This window comes from Martes martes, assembly GCF_963455335.1.
Source record: "Martes martes genome assembly, chromosome: 8".
NCBI lineage: Eukaryota > Metazoa > Chordata > Mammalia > Carnivora > Mustelidae > Martes > Martes martes.
The window spans coordinates 111,238,942-111,261,501 of record NC_137895.1 but is presented as its reverse complement, the minus strand read 5'-3'; the positions used below and the strand labels follow the sequence as shown (position 1 = coordinate 111,261,501).

Sequence of the window (22,560 nt, the reverse complement as noted above, 5' to 3'; positions counted from 1 at the left end):
TAGTTTTTATTGAGTTTCTACCTTCAAATCATGGCACTTGACACAAAGACATTTATCTGGTCATGTCCCATTTTCTGAAAGCAAGTGATTCCAAGCTTGCCCCAAGACTGCATTCAACTTCTTAATAAAAGAGACTACACATTTATAAAAATAAATATAAAAATATATTAATTTTAAATATTAAACTATTAATTTTAAATTAATCAAGTAAACTTTAAAGAAGTTGTTGGATGTTGAGGAATGAATGGGAGAGAAGTAATGCAAGGGAACATTATTTAAAGCAAAGGAAATCAACCCACCTCAGCTTTGGAGTGTATGTATTTCTCTGGCGATTTTTTTTAATGTTATAAACAGTATGTCCCCATCATTAATTCATCTAATAAAGGATTAAACTAGTGCTAAAGTATACAGAATAAAATATACAAATCCCAGTTCACCCCTATAATTCTATTCCAAGTTGCTCCCTTAGAATTAATAACGGTTGCAATTTGGAAGAAAAAAATTCCTTCAATTTCCTTTTTATATACATAATAGGTCCATATACTCAGGTATAATCTTTATATGAAATGAAACATTATATATACTCAGTGAAACTTATTCTCTTCGCTTAACAGCATGTCTTAGAAATCTTCCAATAGTACCTCAATTGTTTCAATGGCTGTAGAGTATTCTAGTGTACAATATAAAATAATTAATATAGCCACTGCTCCATTAATGGGCGACAATAACTTGTCTCCAGTATTTTACTACTGTAACAATAACATACTTATCCATGTGCAAACATTTCTGTGGGTAATATTCCCATTAGTAAAATTTTGAAATCAAAGGCAGATATTGCCAAATCCACTTTCAGAAAGGCTTCATCAATTACATTTCAATCTGTAGTACATGAGTGCAGCTATGGGGCCACATCATTGCAAATACTGATATGAAAAAAAATTTTTTTAAGATATATTCATTTCTTAGAGAGAGAGAGCACACACAGTGGATGGGAAAGAGGGAGGAGAAGCAGATACTGTGCTGTGCGCAAAGCCAGACAACAGGCACTGTCTCATGACCCGGAGATCACCACCTGAGCCAAAACCAAGAGTTAGATGCATTACCGAGTATACCATTCAGGTGCCCCGTTATGACAAATATTTTTAATATTTGCTAAACGAAAGCAAAAAAAAAAAAAATCAGTATCTTAATTTGCATTCCCATGATCCCTAGTGAAGGCGAGCATCTATTCATAAGAAGACAACTTTTACATTTTCTTGGAAAAAGAAAAAAAATTTTAATAAAAAGGCTTAATTAAGCCAATACACTAAAGTGAAGAGGAATTTTTATTCCTACCCATTTTATTAAATGATGTACTCTGATCAACAGCAAAGTTTTAACAACCATGTCACATGTGCAAGACAGATGGGCAAAACAAGAGTGTGTGATTGTCAAGAGAATGAAGCAGATGACCCGATGGCTGGTGGTCATGAGCCCAGGACTCAGTGGGCCTGAGCTCTGGGACGCATCTGCATATAGTCCTGTTAGCTGTTATACAGCATCACGGCCATTTACACGACTGAGAACATGACTCTTCTCTTTGTCCAGGAGATGGTCAGTGCCTACCAGCATTCATAACATATTGTACATGGACAATAGTTCTTGTGGAATTGAATCAAGACACATCACATGTGCACATTCACAGAAAGAAGACTTACAGATTACAACTGGTCATTTAAAATGTGTACTTACAGCATTTCATGTGGTATTAACTCCCACCAACAGGCCTGCCGGCTCAAATGGTGATGCTCAAAGATATACACAATGTTAGAACAAGGTTATCTTTGGACACAAATTTTGTTACTCTTCAATCTATAATTTTAAAATACAAAACACAACTGATCTTTTCAAAGTGATCCCAAGGTAAAGTTTAAACTGAACTAGTACATACTAGTTCTCTATATTATTGATTTGTATGTATCATATGCAGCTGAAAACCTGGTGTCCATCTTTTTTTTTTTTTTCCAGATGAGATAGAGCAGAGAGCATTGTATTAGTTTCAGGAGCACAAGAGAATAATTCAGTATTGATATATATTGTGCAATGATCATCACAATAAGTCTAGTTAAGCTCCATCATAACACATAGTTAGATTATTTTTCTTATGAGAACTTTTTTTTTTAATTTGTATTTATTTATTTGAGAGAAAGAGATGACAAGTAGGCAGAGAGGCAGGCAGAGAGAGAGGGGGAAGCAGGCTCCCTGCCGAGCAGAGAGCCCGATGCGGGGCTCGATCCCAGGACCCTGAGATCACGACCCGGGCCGAAGGCAGAGGCTTAACCCACTGAGCCACCCAGGTGCCCCTCTTATGAGAACTTTTAAGAACTACTTTTAGCAACTTTCAAATACATGATATAGTATTATTAACTATAATCACGATGCCATACACTGCAACCCCAGGTTTATTTATAACTGGAAATATGTACCTTTTGACCACCTTCACCCATTTTGCCCACCCCTAATCCCCCTCCCTCTGGACTATCATTCTGTTCTTTGTATCTAGCAGTCTGGTTTCTGTTTTTCTTTTAGATTTCTCATATAGGTGTGATCATATGATATTTATCTTTCTGGGCTGTTCTTGTTTCACTTACATAATGCCCTCAAGGTCCATCCATGTTGCCACAAATAGAAAAATGTCCTTATTTTTTATGGCTGAACAATATTCCATTGTGCACACACACATACACCCACATCTTGTTCATCCATCATCCAGTGATGGACACTTAGGCTGCTTCCACATCTTGGCTACAGTAAATGATGCTACAATGAATATGGGAAATACAGATTATCTTTCTCAAATTACTGTTTTCATTTCCGTGGGATTTATGAGCATATGAATCACTCACTGGGGTAGACGTTGGGTGCAGTCTGATAAATTGAGAACTTGATAAAAGCAATGAACCCTTTTCCCAGGAATAAGTTCATCAAACAAGGTATTTTCCTTAGGAATTCGGGGAGTTCTCATCCATCTAACCACTTATTTATCAACTCAACAACTAAATGCCTATGATGTGCCAGGCACTGTCCTAGGCATTTGAGACATGAGTAAATAAAACAGACAATATTTCTTTCTTCCTGGAATTTATATTTTAATACACAGGACAAAAAAATATACAAAAAAAATGTAATAAGTAAGTAACTTATATGAATGTGAGACAGTGTTATTAAAGACGGAGTAAAGTAAGGGGAGCTGGGAATGGAGAAGGTGGGAAATGCGGATGCAGCAGTTAAAGTCAAAGTTGTACACACAGGTGAGGAGACAGCCTATTAAGGGGAGCAGAATCCAGCAACGATCCACAGGACCAGGGACAGTTAAGGAGGGAGTGTCTGGGGAAAGAACATTCCAGGCAGAGGACCAGAGCAAAGACCCTAACAGAGCACAGGCATTCAAGGAACACACCTCACAGACTTCCCAAAACACCTTCAGGGACACACCCCACCTTCTCCCAACCCTGGGAGTGTCAGTTCCTGGAGAATCTGTCGTTGCCTATGTAGTTATGGTACACTAGACAATGGCATGGGTTTTAGAGCCAGAGAAACCTACATTTGGATGCAAATTGTTGTACTTGTTTTATAACCCTTAGCAAGTTATAGGACTTTCAAGACCCAAGCGTCTCATCTAGAAAATGGGCATAATAATGGGAAACTCTGTCTCATAGGTTCTGCATAAGGACAATGCATATGAAGAGCTCAGCACTAGGGATCTAACGCACAGCACAGTGATCAGAGTCAACAGCACTGTATTCCAAACTTCCAAGTTGCTAAGAAATTAGACTGAATTGTTCCCACCACAAAAAAGAAATGAATTATGTGACATCGAAGAGTTATTATAATTAATACCATGGTGGTGATCACACTGAAAAATATAAATGCATCATATTAATACTTTGTACTTCCTAAAATTACACAGTGTTATATGTCAATTATATCTCAATAAAAATAAATAAAATAAACAAGCTCCTACTTTAAAAAAATTAAACAGTAAAACTCAAGATACTGTAGATCTTGTAATTACTATTAACAAAAAATTATCCTATCATAACACACATACATACACACTCTCTCTCTCGGGGTTTTAAAAAAAAGCCAACCCATGTTTTTATTATTAAAATTGTCGCTATGAGAACTTAAGTATTAAGAAGTTAAACTACGTAAGAATTACTAAGGTTTTTCATACCACCTTAAAAATCACAAGGATTGGGGCGCCTGGGTGGCTCAGTAGGTTAAAGCCTCTGCCTTCGGCTCAGGTCATGATCCCAGGGTCCTGGGATCCAGCCCCACATCGGGCTCTCTGCTCGGCAGGGAGCCTGCTTCCCCCTCTCTCTCTCTGCCTGCCTCTCTGCCTACTTGTAATCTCTGCCTGTCAAATAAATAAATAAAATCTTTAAAAAAAAAATAAAAAATAAATAAAAAAATAAATCACAAAGATTTTTTTTAATTCACAGAATCGTTACAGGGCAAATATTAATGACCCGGTAAATTTATAATCACATGGGAAATTGAAAAGTAACTACAAAACTGGTCCAATTTTTATCTTCTTATTTACAGGAAGTTCTTAAGCAATATTAGTCTAGCAAAAAGCAGCTCAACACAGACTGAAGATTAACTTTTAAATTCTCCTTTATTTCGAAGTTCATATATTTCTATATTTTCAAATGTTATATGCCATAAGATCTAATGCTTTACACATTAATGTGTTACATAATAGCAAAAACAACAGATGAGAAAAGTGAAAATTTGATGATAAATAGTTCCATCATCCCATTACATCAAGCAATCCATGTGCAAGGTAAAAAATAAAGTCGTGAGTCATGTCATATTTTCTAACAAACAAATATTAAAAAGTTCCTTAGCAAGAACAGGGATTTTAATAATCAGATTCCCTTGGGAAAAGAATCATGCCCAATGCTATTTAACATATTTACAGCATATCTGTTGGAAGAAATAGACACAAGATATATTCCAGTAACACAAAACCTAGTCAGTAGAAACCAGAAGGGTCTTTGAAAGACTCCAGAAGAAACTAATCAAATATGAAACATGATGAAATCTGGCTTATTAATGCAAGGTAATCAAGGTTCTCTTTAACTCTACATTTTGAGCAAACAGCCCTATCAAAGGAGCAATGGCTTCTTCCCATTAGCAGGAAACTAGGCAACAACCCCTCCTATCATTTAAAAACTAAACAAAAAAAAACACATCCCTCCCATTTCTCTTAGCATTCCTTGTTTTACACCTCCTATTTATTCCTCAACCTCCTAGAAATCTGGTGCATGTCCCTTCATTCTCCAAAAATTATCACCAACCACTTTTAAGGTGTTAGTCATAGGAAACCACATCTTGATTATTACCAAGACCAACTGACCCTGCCTCCTAGTATCAGATTTATTCTTTCTTCCTCTACTGCAACAGTCTGGGTTTAGGATGTTCTTTCTTATTGTGCTAATGGGGCTCTCTCTTCCCAAATCAGTGGCTTCAATAGTTAAAGAAACCTGTTTTCTAAATCAGTGTAACAGAATCAACCCCTTTTCTTCATGACCAATATTGTCTTCTCCGATTACGTATTTGGATACTTTCACAACCTTGACTTAAGTTCTGCTATCCAACTGTCTACAAAGGAACACCAAACCCTCAACACAATTACTCACCAACAAAAATCACCTCGATTTTCATGTTTCTGTAACCTTGTTCTGCCAGGTTCCCACTATACACCTTCAAGACCCAAAGGGAATACCATTTATCCAAAGCAGTCCCAGTGATTTGGAGCAGAGTCCCTGAATACCTGCCGAAATGTCACATCCACCTGAAATGTCCACATGACACCTTTTACCCCTCCTCTGTGACCTCATCACAGGCACGATGATTCTAGTCCTCGCTGACCTCCGAGATTGTAAGTTATCTGACGGCAGGGGTGGATTATGAGTAGATTATTTTAGTCCATACCAAGCACTGATGCCTATACTCAATACTACAGAAGTATTTAACTAAACAAAAACAAAAGGGAAAATTTAGTATTATATTTTCAAATGTAGAATAGGCTGGCTTTGAAACCAAAATTTAATGGTAAATATTCATGTTGCTCAAATGAATGCTCTTCTTTGCAAATGTACCTGACTCACAATATTAAGAATGTAGGAGGCTGGAATTAAGTTCTAGCTATAAGACTAGTCCACTATGAAGGGGAAGAAGATGAGAGTGGTCCAAGCCATACAGAGGCTAGGAAGGGGCAGTGGTGTAAGAGTTGGCAGCTGTACGGCATAGGAAGGAAGAAACAGTCAAACACCCCCTACTGGCATGTGGAAGAGGGAGAGCTGGAAAAGAGCTGGAATATACTGTAGCAACCAGAGCTAACTAGGAGAGAGAGGACAGGCAGACCAGCGTCCTGCAAGGTGGGCAACTGTCAAAAACATGGCTTTAGACAATAAACCCATCGCCTAGCCCACCTCCATGGTTGCCCCAACCTTCAACAGAGGAAGCCTTATTAAAGAACCTCTCCCAGCCCCCTTGACCCCAGTTACTATGAAATTTTTAAGTCAGTGTGACTTACAGGATTGTTGTTATGAATTGGCCTAGTAAGATGAGGGACAATGCAAAGAGCCCAAAGTCACCAACTCTCCTTGTCTACTCACAAATACATGTGATCGTTTTATTGTCAAAAATACCTAAAATTCTATAAGTTGCTTTTATTTCTAACAGTTTAGTTTGGAATTGAAAAACAGAAATGCATGAACAAATTATTCAAAATAAAGATGAAAGTGGTGTGGCCCTTCACTGTTTGGGATAGAAAAGGGAGGCTGTCATAAAATTGACAGGTAGGAAGGCCAGAGCCCAGCCAGCAGGACAAAAGGACCAAGCAAGAATACAGAGCCAGAAGTTCTCTGATTCAAACCATAAAGATGGGGGGGAGGGAGGTTAGAAAGAACAAAAACTAGTTTATTCTACATCAAACACACACACACACACACACACACACACACACACACACAAAGTAACTATGGAAAAATCAATGAAAATTTGTTAGCAGTGTAAAATGTTGTACCAAAGAAATTAAAAATAGTAGCCCAGGCTAAAAGTGGTTAAGAAAAAGAACACAGTAAATGACTTCTTTAGAAATCAAAGGATATATATGGAAATTTTCTTTTAGAAGATACAGTCTTAGTTTCTAGAATCAGAGTAAAATGCTTAAAAATGTAGTTTAATTTGTAAAAGTTCTAAATAAATTTGAAATACAAAATATCAAAAAATAATGCCTTTATATTTTAGAGCCAAAAAGTGTTACAGTGTAGAACCTAAAAAGACTATTAGTCTGAATGAGGAAGAAAAAATATATATATATGTATATATACCCAAATCTCAGAAGCTGGGAGACCAAACTTTTATATAGCATAAGCACTGGATAAAATATCCATAAATTCAAGTAACCGGAATATATTCATGAATTGAGGTTCTAGTTATGTTTACTTCACCTATTTGAATTTAAATAAAAGATCAACCTACATGAGAAGCATTAAAGCTACAAGTAGATAACAATACTTACAAGTAAATAAAAATCTGCTATACCTACAGACATGATGCTTGTGCTTCTTCATAAGTTACTGAGAAACACCTTATTTAAAGTGTTTACAGCCCTACTACAACCAGAAAAACATGCTGATGTATATCTTGGCTACATTTTTTCTTATTGTCAAGGGATTTTAACCATACATATAATTATATGAAAAGCATCACCACCTAATACATGTGGAAAATACAAAGAATACTGATTATATACTTCAAAAATGTTTCAAATACAAAAAGCATAATCTAAGATTTTTTACAGTGGAATAGACTGTTGTATGTAATTTTCTTATTATTCTACCTAACAAGGCTTTATATTTAAAGATAAGAAGCAAGTTGAGTTCCTAATGATAGAACATGACTACCAAAAATTTACAGCAATCACTAGGACATGGTGAGTGGCAGAGAATAACAATAAATTCTGTATTAGGTTTTGATTAGCATGTTACATAATTAAAATAACATTTACTGCATACTGAGCTACATTATTTTATGGTAGTGCACCAGATAGGTTCTACTGCCTACTTTTTTACAAATAAGAAAATTAAAACAGGAAAGAATCAAATCCATATGACCAAAGTCACACAGCTAAGGCAACAGAAATCTAAGTTTTCCTGGGTCCAGGGCATAAGCTGCAAACCACTATAGAATGGTCATTAAAACTTCTGAACAATTATACTCATAAGAGAGAGGGAATTTCCCCACAATTGCCCACATAAGGAAACAGCCGCTCGGAGAGGTCAGCCTAAGAGGGAATGAATTCTAAGCTTTGTGATTGTGGGCACACACCACTTGCTCACAGGGTTTTGCCCCGCAGAGGGAGCATCAGAACATCTTTTACCCGAAAGTACTGAAAATAGTATCCAAGTCACGTGATAAAAACTGGTATTTTGTGGAAAGATCATTAACTGAAATAAATTATTTGGATTTCCTCAAAATTTTACCACACTCCCTTTTCCCCAGAGATACTTTTAGAACATTATTTTTCAATAAGTGGCCATTTCAATCCACATTCTGCTATTCCAAGAAACTGAAGATTAAGAGGCTTATTCAATCTTCCATTTAAGAAGTATGAACTAGGATCCGATTTTGGTCTACTTGACTAATAGACCCAGTCCCACCATTTCCATTTTCAAGCACAGCGATGTCTTACAGCAAGCACCCAAAGCACACATGATCAGAGACTAAGTTAATTAATGATACAATATTGATTCAAGAGGTGAGGGGACATCTGACCAAAAGGATTGGAATATTTATTTGAAAGGAAGGAAGAGCAATCCAACAGAGTTCAAGATAGGCATGAGATCATGGTAGGAGATGAGGCCTAAAAAAGTTAAATTGGATTTTGGATTGCAGAGTACATAGAATACCAAGCTAATGAGTTTAATTTTAAATCAGAGTGCAGGAGGGAGTTTCGTCGTGCTTTTAAACTGGAGGGTGATGCAATACAAGTGGTGGTTTGAAAGATAATGCAAATAGGAATATGCAGAATTCACTAAAGAAGAAACAGATGGTAGAGGGAGATACATATTACATCAGTCCGGTCAAGAGGAATATGGCTGGGATGAGAACAGGTGCTAAGAAAGTAGAAAGATATGCATGTATTCAAGAGTAAAGGTATAATATGGCATACCTGGCAACAGATCAAACAGGAAGGAGAAGAACAAAATAAGTTTGGATTGTGGGAGACGCATGGCAAAATTATAAGGAATGAGAAGGTCATAGATAATTACAGAATTCTCTAGGTTTAGGAACTATTTGGAAATGAGCAACATGCAATTTCACAGGGGGTGAAGTTCACTGGGGCATGCAGAGGCTGTGAAATACTGCATAGCTAGATGCAGAGTCAGCTCCAGAATAAGGAGTTTCACCTCCATTGTCCTTTGGACTAGGGACCACATCCCCTCTGTTTGGGAAAAAGTATTAAGATAGTTCAAAGACATCCAGGAGAGAAGGAATCAGCCAGTATTCATAGGTAAGCACAGGCTAGAGGGACAGGAACAGAAACTAAATGATCACACCAAGGAAAAGCACATAAAATCTCATCTAGAGAAATGACCTGCATGCACACAGGCAGAGCAAAAGACAGACATTTTTCTGTAAATAATACCAGTGAGCTTAGAAACAGAATGTCAGAGAAGCCAAGGGCAAGTCTTCTAGGGATACAACAGATTCAAAGTGCTAGTTCAGCCACTTAACAGAGGAGGAAAACTGCGCATGTACCTCAAGAAAATATTTTCAACCATCAATAAAAATTCCTTGTATATTTTTATGATTTCCAGTATATTTAAGAAAATAAGACCTGGGGGGCACCTGGGGGGCTCAGTGGGTTAAAGCCTCTGCCTTCGGCTCAGGTCATGATCCCAAGGTCCTGGGATTGAGCCTCACATCAGGCTCTCTGCTCCGCAGGGTGCCTGCTTTCTCCTCTCTCTCTCTCTCTGCCTGCCTCTCTGCTTACTTGTGAACTCTGTCTGTCAAATAAACAAACAAAATCTTTAAAAAAAAAAAAAAAAAGACCTGGGATTCATCTTTTTATAATCCACAACAAAATTAGTTAAATAATAATGTATATGCTAATTCAACGTACTCTCAAGTCAAAAGTCAAATAGTCATTATCTTGAGCCACAGAAAATACCTCAAATCTCCGCTTAACCCATGTTCAACGTTAGACAACTAAATTAGCAAAAAAGTTCGAAACACAGCTCAATGGAAAAAATCTCTTTAAAAAAACAAACACATTATTTTTATTTGAATTGAGACTTATTTTTCTTGGCCAACCTACAAAAGTATGTTTCTCCTTCTAAGAGTTCAGAACATTAATGCCAAAGTCTCAGCCAAAGGTTTATAAAAGTATTAGTGAATTCAGGTCTGTTTATGATTAAAATACAAAGTTCTCAGGCAAATTAGTCCCTCCAGGGACCTAAAATATGAGTAAGTCCAAAAGCCTAGATTTCTGCTGATATAATCTAAGATTCTTTGCCCTCCCCTCAAACTTTCTCCAACTTAATCTGGAAGAGACTCATAAAAAGTAAAACATTCAGTATGTGAAGAAAGATATACTATCTATGGAATGAGATATTCTTCATGCAAGTGCTTGCTATAAAAATGTTTTAGGACAAGTACACTTTTAGATACACAAATTACAGGCAGATAGCTCCTTGGAATCATGAACACACTCAATACAAGGGTAGGGCAAGTGGATGCAAACACCATGAAGATCTAACGCCACCTGCAATGCACTCATGCCTCCTGAAAAAGACCAGAAGGAAGCCCCGAGCCACAGAGAGGGGCCACGCTCCCACGGAGACAGACAGGAACACACAGGACTGCAACAACCCGTGGAAGTGCCAAGACAGAAACGGGTAAGAAAGCACTACACACACTTGACTTTGGTGTTGGCACAGACGGGCATGTGGACGAGGGAATGCTGCAGGCAGGGTGGCAGAAGAAGTGTCCCGTGCCGGGAGATACCCACGCCGAGCACAGAACAGGACTTAGCAGGAGAACCGGGAGAGCCCGCCAGCCCGCGCCCAGGGCCTGCAATGTGCACGCCAGGGAGCCGGCCAACCCGGGAGCAGATGCGAGCAGCAGCTCCACAGGTCCGCAGAGTAACACCAGGAAGACCTCATCACCAGCAAAACCTCAGCATCAAAACTAGCCTTTACGGAGTGTTTACGGTGTGTTAGGTACTGTTTTAAAAGTTTTACATGAATTGTCTCAAGCATGCCTCCTGATCCTCTGAAACGCGTCTTACAAAGTTATGAAACCTGATATGAGGCTTAAAAACTTCAGGAATTTTCTCAGCATAATACATGCTATGAAATTCCAACCCAGGTCACTCTGACTTCCAGCAGCGAGCTGTTAACCACTTCATCCCTCACCGATGCTGAGGATGGTGTTAAGCACGGCTCTTCCTGTCCCATCACCCTGATCTCAGTGGAGACAGGGGTGACAGGGGTGACGGGGGGATGGCTGTGATGCTGTTACAGGGACCCAGGAGAGAGTGGATGGCAGCCTGAACTTGGGAAGGAGACTGTGGGTAGAGAGGAATGGGTAAATTTCTGAGAGACGTTTAGAAAGAGAATCTCCTGACAGGAGATACAGTGAAAAGAAATAGCAAAAGTGAGGACGAATACTCAAAATGTCACAGGCTGGTCAATGATGCAAGCAACAAGATCCCAGGCTCTTTTCTTTAGGGAAAATAGCCTCAATAATAACCACCATATTCACAGAGCAACATGTACTCATATTTACACAAGGCTTTTCTTGGAGAAAATTAGATTCAGTATTAATTTATGTCAACTATGGCATTTAATAAATTGGAACTTTATGTGTAAAAGATAGAAAAATTGACATAAGCATCCAAACCCAACTGTCACAAATGGTGAAAGGCCTTTGGAATAGGGGCACACATTCCACCTTTCTAAACACTTAAATGTGATTTCACAAATTTCACATTTGGTATCTATAATTAATAAAATATTTTATTGTGTGCATAGCCATTTCTATTCTACATACTGATACTACAGATTAAAAAATGTGACTAGGAAATCACCACACTTATAGCTATCTCTGATACTTTCACTTGTAATTGCAGAGGCCAACACCTTACCACCTCAACTTTCTGAACACCAGAGAGAGAGAAGTTTGGGAACAACAAGAATAATCTAAACCAGTTGCTTTGCAGAGTGAACTAGTAAGTATATCCATAAAGAGAGACAGTTCTAATCAACCAGGACACCCTCGAATACCCATCTAAACCATTAAATGGTAGAACAATGGGAGAAAGGAAGGAACGAAGGAAGGAAGGAAGGAAGGAAGGAGGGAGGAATGGATACCTGGTCCTAATAAGTGAGAAAAGAATAAGAGGATTAAATTGTCAACAATCCCTCATTACTGGTGGGAGTATAACTTGGTCCAACATCTACTGAGGTCACTTTGGAAATATCCATCAAAGTTACAAATATATATATTCTTGTATAAATCCACAAATATACTATTTTATCTTTAGATATCTATCCAAGTGATACTCAATGCAAAATGGCTTATGTACAGAGGTTATTCATTTTGTAACAGCAAAGACAATAAACAATCCAAATGCTTATCATCAGCAGACAATGGCCCATCCAAACAAAGGAAAATTATTAAACTCTTTCAAAAGGAGACACTTTTTATGTTCTACTATGGAAAGCCTGCCAAGCCCTATTAAGCAAAACAAACAAACAAATAAATAAATGCACAGAACATGGTAGATAGTATTTACAGAAATACATGAAAAGAAGATAAATTTTTACATATTCTCATAAAAGAATGGTAGTATTTGAAAGGAATCTCAAGAAACTAGTACCAGTGGTTACATATGGAGAGAGGAGCTAGCAAATGGAAGGCAGCATTTTACAGATTCACGTGAAATGTTTGATTTTGGAACTGAGTATATGATATTTGCAAAAATCAAACAACATTTTCTAAAAAGTAAAAAGAAAAAAAATCACGTTATCAACTTCATCCCCATATTCTCTATGAGTTATACTGTCATCCAACATAACACAGAAGGTACTGAACACCCTTCTCATTTAGATATCTAACGAGCCCTGGGGACAGGAAGGAATAAACAGGGACACCTCTCACCATTAACTCAAAAAAATTTAAATTCTCTACAAGCTTGTGTGGTGTCATCTTCTTGTCAGAATCAATTTCTTTAACTAAAAAACTTATTATATAGTTCCATCAGAAATAAAAGGTATTTCTTCTCTCTTTGAAGATAATTTCTAAAACTCAATTTCATATCAAATATCTAATTCTATTAAATATTCATTTTATAAAAAGAGAAGCTTTACTCAGAGAACTGAATGAACAAAATAATATCAAAAAGCTACAGACTAGGCATAATATGCTAATTAATGCCAGATCAGAATTCATCATATCCGTATTTTATATATCGAATACATGAGTACCAAAACCCCATTTTTCCTGAAAAAAGAAAATTCATCTCTAAAAGTAAATAAAATTTTACCAGCTTGAGGTCCCAGAGTAATGGTAAAATTCATAGTCATTCTAATGAAAATGAAAACCCTCAGAACTCTCTAGAGAAAAAAAATCTGAAACAGCAAAAAGAGCTCTCAAATGAAATAAACATACTCAGAAGAGGATACTAACCATATTACTTCCAACTGCCTATAAATTATTAAATATAATCAAATGATTTGTTCAAATATTATTTTTCCAATTAAGTAGAAACTGTATTTGTCACTTCAGTTATGAGCAAACTTACTATTTTCTGATAATTACATATTTTTGGAACTATAACAGAACTGATGGCTATGCTGGGCCCATAACATAATAACATTCTGGGAAGCCCATTCTTTCTTGTGTCTCACTAAGGCTCACTGAAGTCACAGCAGCTCTTGGCCTCGACACTGTCACCTCCTCTACAAAGCTTTTACACACTCAGGCGGCTTCCCCGGGCTGCTGTGCTCAACTGTAGTCCAGCAGAAATATTAGGACACAACACAGACAGCCTGTTGGTAACAGACTGATAGCGTTCACCTTTTAACACTTAAATCCATGTTCAATTACAAGACATTCTCAGAGAAAGATCAACTCGGGCATAGGAAGCCTGTGCTCTCCCTCGTATCATCAAGCTCTCTGAAGTGGGAAGACTGCTTTACTTTCATTTTTTCCCCCGTTCCTTGGTCCTTTAGTCTGAAACAATTTTCCAGTCTTTTTGCCATGAGCAGATGCTAAGTGACAAGCAATGATGAATCAAATATCAGTGACTCAGAAGTATGACTGTTTCTCAGGTTTCTGTAGGTATGCGTCTTAATATTTAACAGACTTTCTCTGCTTTATTTATAATCTGCAATTTTTAGTTCATAATTAGTGAAAATCACAAGATCATAAAATCTCATCCACCTAACAAGGAATCTACCCATAATACAGGAAACCCGCAAAGTGAGGACATTTTAAACTTTTTCCTTTCAATTTATTGTAACACCTATTCACCTAAAAATTCATGGAAGCTTACTAAGAGCTCCAAGCAAAAGTAAACAAAACAGTGCCTGTGCCATTTCAGTGCCTGGAGACAGACATGAACATTATCAAGAACGGTGAGAGAAGAGGTGATAATGAAGGCAACGGGGACATCATCCTCTTTCAAAAATGGGGACTAGGAAAGGTCTCCTGAAGGAGAGGATGTGACCCAACACATGAAAGGTAAGAAGGAACCAAATCCGTGAATTGGGAGGCACAGCAAGTCCGGCAAAGGTAACAGGAAGACAGAGGCTTGTGGGGAGGGGGAGCTGTGAACTGATAGATCTAGTACAGAGAGACATGCATACAGGACTGGGGAAACAGGAGTTGAATGAAAGAGGAAAGTCCTAAGACTGAGAAGGGAAGGCAGACAGAGGAGAGGTGACAATGGTTAGCCTTTGAAAGGCCTGGGAAGCTTCTCCCAAGTTTGTAAACAGTAGTGAGGACCCAATGATACTACTAATCCTGCTTTCTTTTTCTCAGGGGGCTGTGGTGTTAAATCACAGGAGAACCAGTTAACGGATTACTTCAGAGATTTAAAGGGATTACCCAAGGTAGGAAGAGACATTATGCTTCTCAAAGGGTTTACCTAGATTCCAATGGATATCAACATTGCAATTTTATCTTATAATTTGGGAAGTATGATATTTGCAGAAAAAGAGAAAAAAGTGTTCAGTTTTACAGTTTTATGAAGTCTGATTTACCAAAAATAAAAATATTTCCAAAGTTGTATGCGTTTACTATTGAAGAGTATAAATAACACAAAACATGAAATGAAACCCAAAAGCCTATCCTAACCCCCCTTCCATAACACCAGGGGTAATGTTATGGAACCTACATGTTTCTTTTCAGTACTTTTAATTTCTTTAGAATTTACTGGATATTAAAGAAAGCTCACAACAGCCTTTTTTCAGGCACACAGGCAGAGGGGAAAAAAAGGATCACAGATTTACAACAGACCCAGTGAAAACACTATGGGGCAGAGACCTCAGTGGGGGGAAGAAGAACATAAAACCATTGGGCAAAATGGCTTAGCACTTAAAACAGCCCATTTTTCAGGACCATTTCAGATCCATGCTGAAGGTAACCAGAAAAAGCCTGTGTAGGACTGAATTTAAAAAAAAAAAAAAAAAGACACAGGTACCTAAATCATAACATTCCAAAATTACAAATGGCTTTTGAGTGATTCTATTTGTATAGGCGGGCTTCAGGATATGGGTAGTGAAAACAACATACCGTAAGCCGAAAATGTTAATGTAATTTCTTAACCAGTATTTTTTAAAGAGTAGCAGTTCCACTGTTCACCGAACGCAGAAATAAAGAACAAATTTTCAAAAGCAAATGACATACAGATTGGTGGGAATAAAGAGAGTTAAGAGTATAAAGCATGCATTCTTTTCATCGTCATAGTTAATCGCACAGCTCACAACAAAAATCTTTAAGACTGCCTGCGATGAAAATATGAAAAGGCACCTGAGGGTCATAGCTAAAAATGAAAATGCATCTTTATCCACAGTGCATGCTCTAAACGTCTCGTTCTTGCAGCTGTATTCACAGGCAAGAAAATCATCAGCTACTAACAGATTCCCCATGAAGGTTAATCCACATACCACGAAAGATTTTTTTCACTGGGTAGAATTTCTATCTCACTTCCCTGCTGCTTGTGGGCTTTTAGCTCCATAGGCCAAACAAGCAATAAATAGGGCCAGTCATAAAGGGCCAGGAGAATTGACGAGGACCCCCTAAACTGCACAACCTGCTCCAAAAGCCGGTGAGTCCAATGGTGGCTCCTTGACTCCACTCACATCACAGAGGGACCCAGATGCTTAGCCAGTGGCCAAGCAGAAGCCCTCGTAAGACACTTGGCATTCTTAAATGCTATTCTTAAGATTTAATTGCATTTAAGCCACGCAGGCTTGCCAAAAACAAAAGGGAACATAAAACATGGACACAGACACAGAGATTAACGCTAATGTCATTTTTGTGTCAGATTATGTTCTTCAGAAAAGAACCAGAGATGATTTAAAAAGATTAAAGTTTATTCTAATTCTGATAAGATGTCACAGAAGCAAGAATCCAATTCGGAAAGGACGATGAGGGCATTAGAAGTACACCAGGGAGAAAAAACGAACCAGCCCCGCACACCAAATGGCACCTCCGATGTGCAAGGAGAACAGAATATGTAAGAAAGTGAAAGAGGTCCTCCGTACCAGCAAGAGCTGTGGAGGTGTCTCCAGTAGGTCTATCCTCGCCGAAAATAAAGAGAGCGGAGAAAGCAGCATCATCATGGACAAATGTCTCTAAGACACCAGAACCTGGATCTGCATTTCACATCTTCCAGATCACTTAATCCTCACACACAACGTCACTATCTGCCGAATGGGTATTATTGTCCCCATTTTGTACACAGTGCAAATGAAGTTTGCAGAGTTTATACCTAGATAAGGCCACACAACTGGTGAGTTATGGGTCAGACAAAAGGACCCACTCATGGGAAGGACAGGTTTCCAGTCCCACACACATTCTGCAGGCTCATGGTGTCTTTTTGCCACTAAATAGAAGGAAGGGTAAGATGCTTCTTGTTGCCCTGACGGAACAGCCTCCCAAGCGGCCCTGTAGTGGCTGGCAAGGCTCCTCAGGAAATTAACGTGTCCTCAGACGAACGTCTAGCAGGGTCCCTATGCTCTAGTCCCCTTCTTCTGCCTGATGCTTCCTGTTCACAGTTCTCCAATAATAAAAGTAGAAAACATGTAGGGCTGGTGGAAAAGAATACAGCACAGACATGCAGGATGCATGTGTGGTATCTGAAAACACAAATAATTTTAAGATGTGTATTACAATAGTCATCTTATTAGAGCACAACAAAATCTACAGGCATTAATATATCCAGGTGACATGAAAATTCTTTTCAAAGGTTGTTTTGGTTTTATTTTTAATGCTATCGGGATTATAAAAGGTTTCTGCTTAAAGAAAATCTCTGGCATTTTATAATGAAAACTAAATTTAATTTTAAAACAATCTTGATGTTTTTATATGGACTCTTGCTGAGGTAAAACACAATGATGTTTGCTTCCACCCAAGTTCAGCAAAAGTTTGCCAATTAGGAACTAATATGAATAAATCCTCTTCCTTTTAACAGAAAACAGTAGAATTTTAGGATTTGGAGGCAGAGGGTTTTGATTATTTTTATCCCGATAACCCTAGCAGTCATTTGGTTTCCCAGTGTTCACGGGCTAAGGAATTAAAGCATAAACAAACACACGCATCCCAGGTACCATTTGGCAGCCCCAGAACCTAACCTTATGTCCCATTAATGAGGCAGATGCCATGAGGCCTGGCCTCTGCCCACATCAGAATTTCTATAGCCCTTCCATGTCTTAACAAGATGACCCCGTGGTCAGTTCACTGACTGGTCTGCAGCTGTTGTAATCAGATTGCTAAGGAAGCTATCTCCTAACTTTGTAATTTAAAAAGTATGATCATTTCCTATTCGGAAACTGACTACTTACATCATCCGGATGGTTCTAGGTATCAGTGAAATGAGGCGGGTTTTGTTTTGTTTTTCCACTTAGAAAAGGCTTAAATACTTAGGAGAGGAAAAGGATCACCCAGAAGCAGGCAGGTCAGAGGAAAAAACCAATCTCAATGAGTGGTATGGAAGCAGGGCCTGATCATCCTGGACCCCCATCGTCCTATCACTACAAGGTAAAACAAGCAACACCCAATAAATACCACAATTACTTATCACCTGGCTTACTTATTCTTTTTTAAACCATTTCCATGTAAAATCTGGATAAGCTTAAAAATGTTTTTTCAGTACAGTATGTTTAACACATCCAAAATAGTCTCTAATTTTTAAACTTTATTGTTGCCCCAGATCTCCAAAGATTTGGACTTAATCAAATTATAACAAAAGCAAAAATGTGATATTCATTGTGTATCACGTGAATAGTTATAAAGCATAAATGTTTTCACAATTTTAAAAAGTATCAGAATAAGCCAGTTGCAGAAGTCTTTTTTAAGAAGAGGACAAATGAAAGAAATTTATTCTCAAGCATCATTTTGTTTCAATATGATTTCCACTGAGAAGCACCTGGCTGGCTCAATCCGTAGAGCATACAGACTCTTGATCTCAGGGTTGTGAGTTCAAGACCCACACCAAGTGTGAGCTAATTTAATAATTAATTAATTAAAATTTAAAAATACGAAGAAATATGCCTTCTATTTAACATTCAGATATTTTCTACTTCTAATATTTAGGACCTGACTCGGGCTAATGTAAAAACAGACATTATCCCTATATTAGTCATCTTCATCTCAGAAGGAATAAACAGCAGAAGTCAGGAACGTTCTGCATCACATGAAAAAATCTGAAGCAGAAGCATCATGACTGCAGGCAGTGACAAAAGTTCATAAAATAGGGATGCCTGGGCGGCTCAGTCATTAAGTATCTGCCTTTGGCTCAGGTCATGATCCCAGGGTCCTGGGATCGAGTCCCGCATCAGACTCCTTGCTCAGCAGGGAGCCTGCTTCTCTCCCTCCCTCTGCCTGCCACTCTTCCTGCTGTGCTCTCCCTCTCTGCCTGTCAAATAAATAAATAAAATCTTTTTTTTAAAAAAAGTTCATAACATAAGAAGAAAAGGCACTGTCATTGTTCCTTAAACTCACAGCTGTGAGACAACATTGAACGCTGAGGACCAGAAGGCCAGGGGACAAAGGTGAGGACAGCGCACATCCACTGTCACACTTGAACTGTGCCATCACCAAGCATTTAAGGTAGTTTTCCTCACAGTGTGCCTCTCCCAGTATAATCTGCCAATTAGGCAAAGTTTTTGCCTGATGGAAAAAACGTCCTAAAACATGGATTTTTCTCTAAAGGTCAGGGCAGTCATTCCCCTATAAGAGCTTAAGTGGGGGCTGGAATGTGCCTTGCACCTCCTGGCTATTTCTGTTAATTGGCTTCAGGCCTGTTCACCAAGTCAAGGTAGTGAAAATGGCAGGCTCCCAATTAGCTTAAATTTCCCTGAAGGTCCCTCTACTTTCAGGCCTTAAATTCCTCCAATAACATATTGTAAAGTTCCTGCCTCCCCTTTTGTGGAATTTATTAGTTGCAATAAACTGTAGGGACATAAGAACAAAGTCAGCTTATGATCTATTATCTGCCAATATTAAATTATAGTCTACACAGAGTCAGGGAAATGGTGATGGTTAAAAGGAATTCAGATTTCTTAAAGCATTGCCACACATCAAAACTAAGCCTTTTGCTGATTTTTTTGTTGTTGTTGTTTCCTGGGTCTCCGAGTCAGAATTTCAGAAGCACGAAAACTTTTTCAAGGCAATACGACAACCCATTTAGTATTGAATTCTTTGTGCCTCCTCTGAGAGCTCAGAAAAAGGAAGTCACAAGAAAAGGATGCTCTTTGAAAGATACACAGTCCTCTACCTCCTGAGAGGACCCTGATATAGGATTCAGCTACAGGCTATTCTGAGCAAGAATTAGTCACTGAACGGCAGGACTTGTATTTCGAAAATCAGGTTGAGCTTAAGCCCAAGTGCTTCCTGGTATAAAGTTCTAATGAGATACATCCCCTACCTTTGATGATATGAGTGTGTACCTTGTGAATATTCTAAGAGAGGGAAAGAGTCATTATCCCCTTGTAGGGGACCAACCCGCCAAAGAAGTGCAAGCCACCTTCGGCTTCCAGAGATGCCTACAGGCTCACTGCTTGCTCTAACACACTCTCTTGTCCTTTTCATTCCTGCTGTTTATTCCCACCGGCAAAACTGGTGTGGTCATAATTGCCTTCAAGAAGCAGAGATAATGAGATGAGCTATCTTGCAGGAAATAGAGCAAGAACAAAGCCACCGAAGACATATAAAATCTAGAACTCTGTTGACCTCTTCAGTCCAGATAGTGTAACTCACAGAACACAGTTCTGCCCTGGTGATGCCAAACTGTAAAGGCAGGGGGGTAATTTTTTGTTTTTTACCCATATAAAACATTATTTGTATCTATGTGATGCTTGTCTGTTATTACATTTTTAATGGCAAAAACTAAAGAGAAAAAAAAAGCCACAGAAGAGCCATTAGGCCCTTATAGTCAGATGATTCATGGGAAACAGTTAAAAGAATAAATGCACAACTAAATGAAAGTATCTGGACCAGATTTACAGGATGCCCAACATAACCTCTTCTCCTCTTCTGCCCAAACAATTGTGCCTACTTTTAGGCAAAGTTTTAATATAAGGATTTTGTGTTGTTTTTGCTGTTCTTGTTGAGTTAAGGAGATTTCAGTTTGGTTAATTATCCTGCAGCTGTGAAATCATCAAATTTAGTGAATGGATCATCATTTTTTAAACTTAAGCCAAGGAAGATGTTTTCAGGCTCAGGAATCAATTAATTAATGCCATTTACATTAGACTACATAGACCAAGGAAGTACTTATTTTTTAAAAACCTGCTTATCATGGAATAAATGCTTCAAATAACTTCAGCAGAAGCAAATCGAGGCTGAGTCTTTTGGAAATGAAAAAAAAAAAGTATGTGGCTTCTCAATGCAATTCCTTTTGTGTAAAAAAACTATTTTATACCAAAACTACAAAGAAAAACTATACTACTTCCTTAAAAACACATCTACAGCCACAAAAGTAAGGGGGAAAAAAGTGTATTTTTAGGATACAATTAAATATATCATACTTTAGAAACTCTGGACTGCCAATTTTTCCTCCTAATCTTGTAATAACAATAATCATATTTAGCAGAGTTAGCTAATCGTACCTCCCCCCTTGCTTTAACAGAACCCTAACTGTGTTCAGTGACGAGCAGCTGTGTTCCAGGGAAGACAAACCACCACACCCACACCCCTAGCTCCAGGAGATCAAGCTCAACCAGTCTAAACCAACAACTCCCTTTGACAAACTGGCAGGCAAGTCACACAACACGGTATGAAGGGCACCTGTTTGGGGGGTGGGGGGGGGCTTGTGAGAAACATTTATCCGCTTTCAAGATGAGCCCTGCAGAAGATAAAGGCACGATTCCTCTTCTTCTGTGCCAAGCCGTGATGTCCAAGGCTCTGACAACTTGGGGCGCACAGGCACGGAGGCCCTGTGTTGGGCTCCCAGCAAAGGGAGAGTCTGGATCCTCAGTGAGGTCTGCCGGGCTGCGGCCGCCCCCGCCAATCGTCTCTCCCTCCAGATATCTTGTTAAATGGGCAAGAAGTACCTTCTTCTTCCACAATCTAGAATTTCTGTTCATGGCAGCCAATTTTTTTTTTCCTAACAAATATACTAAGATACATAGTTTTCCTAGATACCATGCATGATTCTACTAACCCCTTGGCAGGCATCCCATCACTGGATAGAGTTACTGTAGGAACAGGTTCTATGCAGCCAGTCTGACTACAGGGCCATGCTAAACTAACTCTTCAAAATATTCACTTAGAAATGGTAATAATACCACCTAAGAGTTTAAAATCTGTATTATTCTGAGAAAATGTTTTTCCTAGGTAGGACTCCATGGTTTTTTAATTATTTAAAATTATTTCCATCACACAATGCTTCTAATGTATTCTAACATTTATGATATGATAAAAACCAATATATTTGTGATACCATCCATGGTATCAAAGGCAAACTGTCCTTTTTTATTGTTTCATATTCTAACACCCCCAACACACAAAATTGTTTCAGGAGGTTTATACTATAAAACACAAACTAAGATGAATTAAGTAAAACATTTAGGATTTCTTTTCACTGACATCATAAATCTAAATTGAAAAACAACTATTCCAATATCTAGGCAACAGAATTGTTGATAATTTTATAAATTACCGGAACAGAAAACAAAAACATTCTCTGAGTACACTCACTAGCCTTTCATTTTAAATGAGCTTTTTTAAGAAAATAAGTGACAAAGTAAGGAGAGAAGTGTGTTTTTA

The 22,560-nt window shown here is 38.2% G+C and overlaps 1 protein-coding gene across 30 annotated transcripts in view; it reads right to left on the bottom strand.

Annotated features, from left to right (window-relative positions):
• PARD3 (par-3 family cell polarity regulator) overlaps positions 1 to 22,560 on the bottom strand; it is a 655,030-nt gene that overhangs the window by 308,268 nt on the left and 324,202 nt on the right. The gene's annotated exons all lie outside the window — the stretch shown is intronic.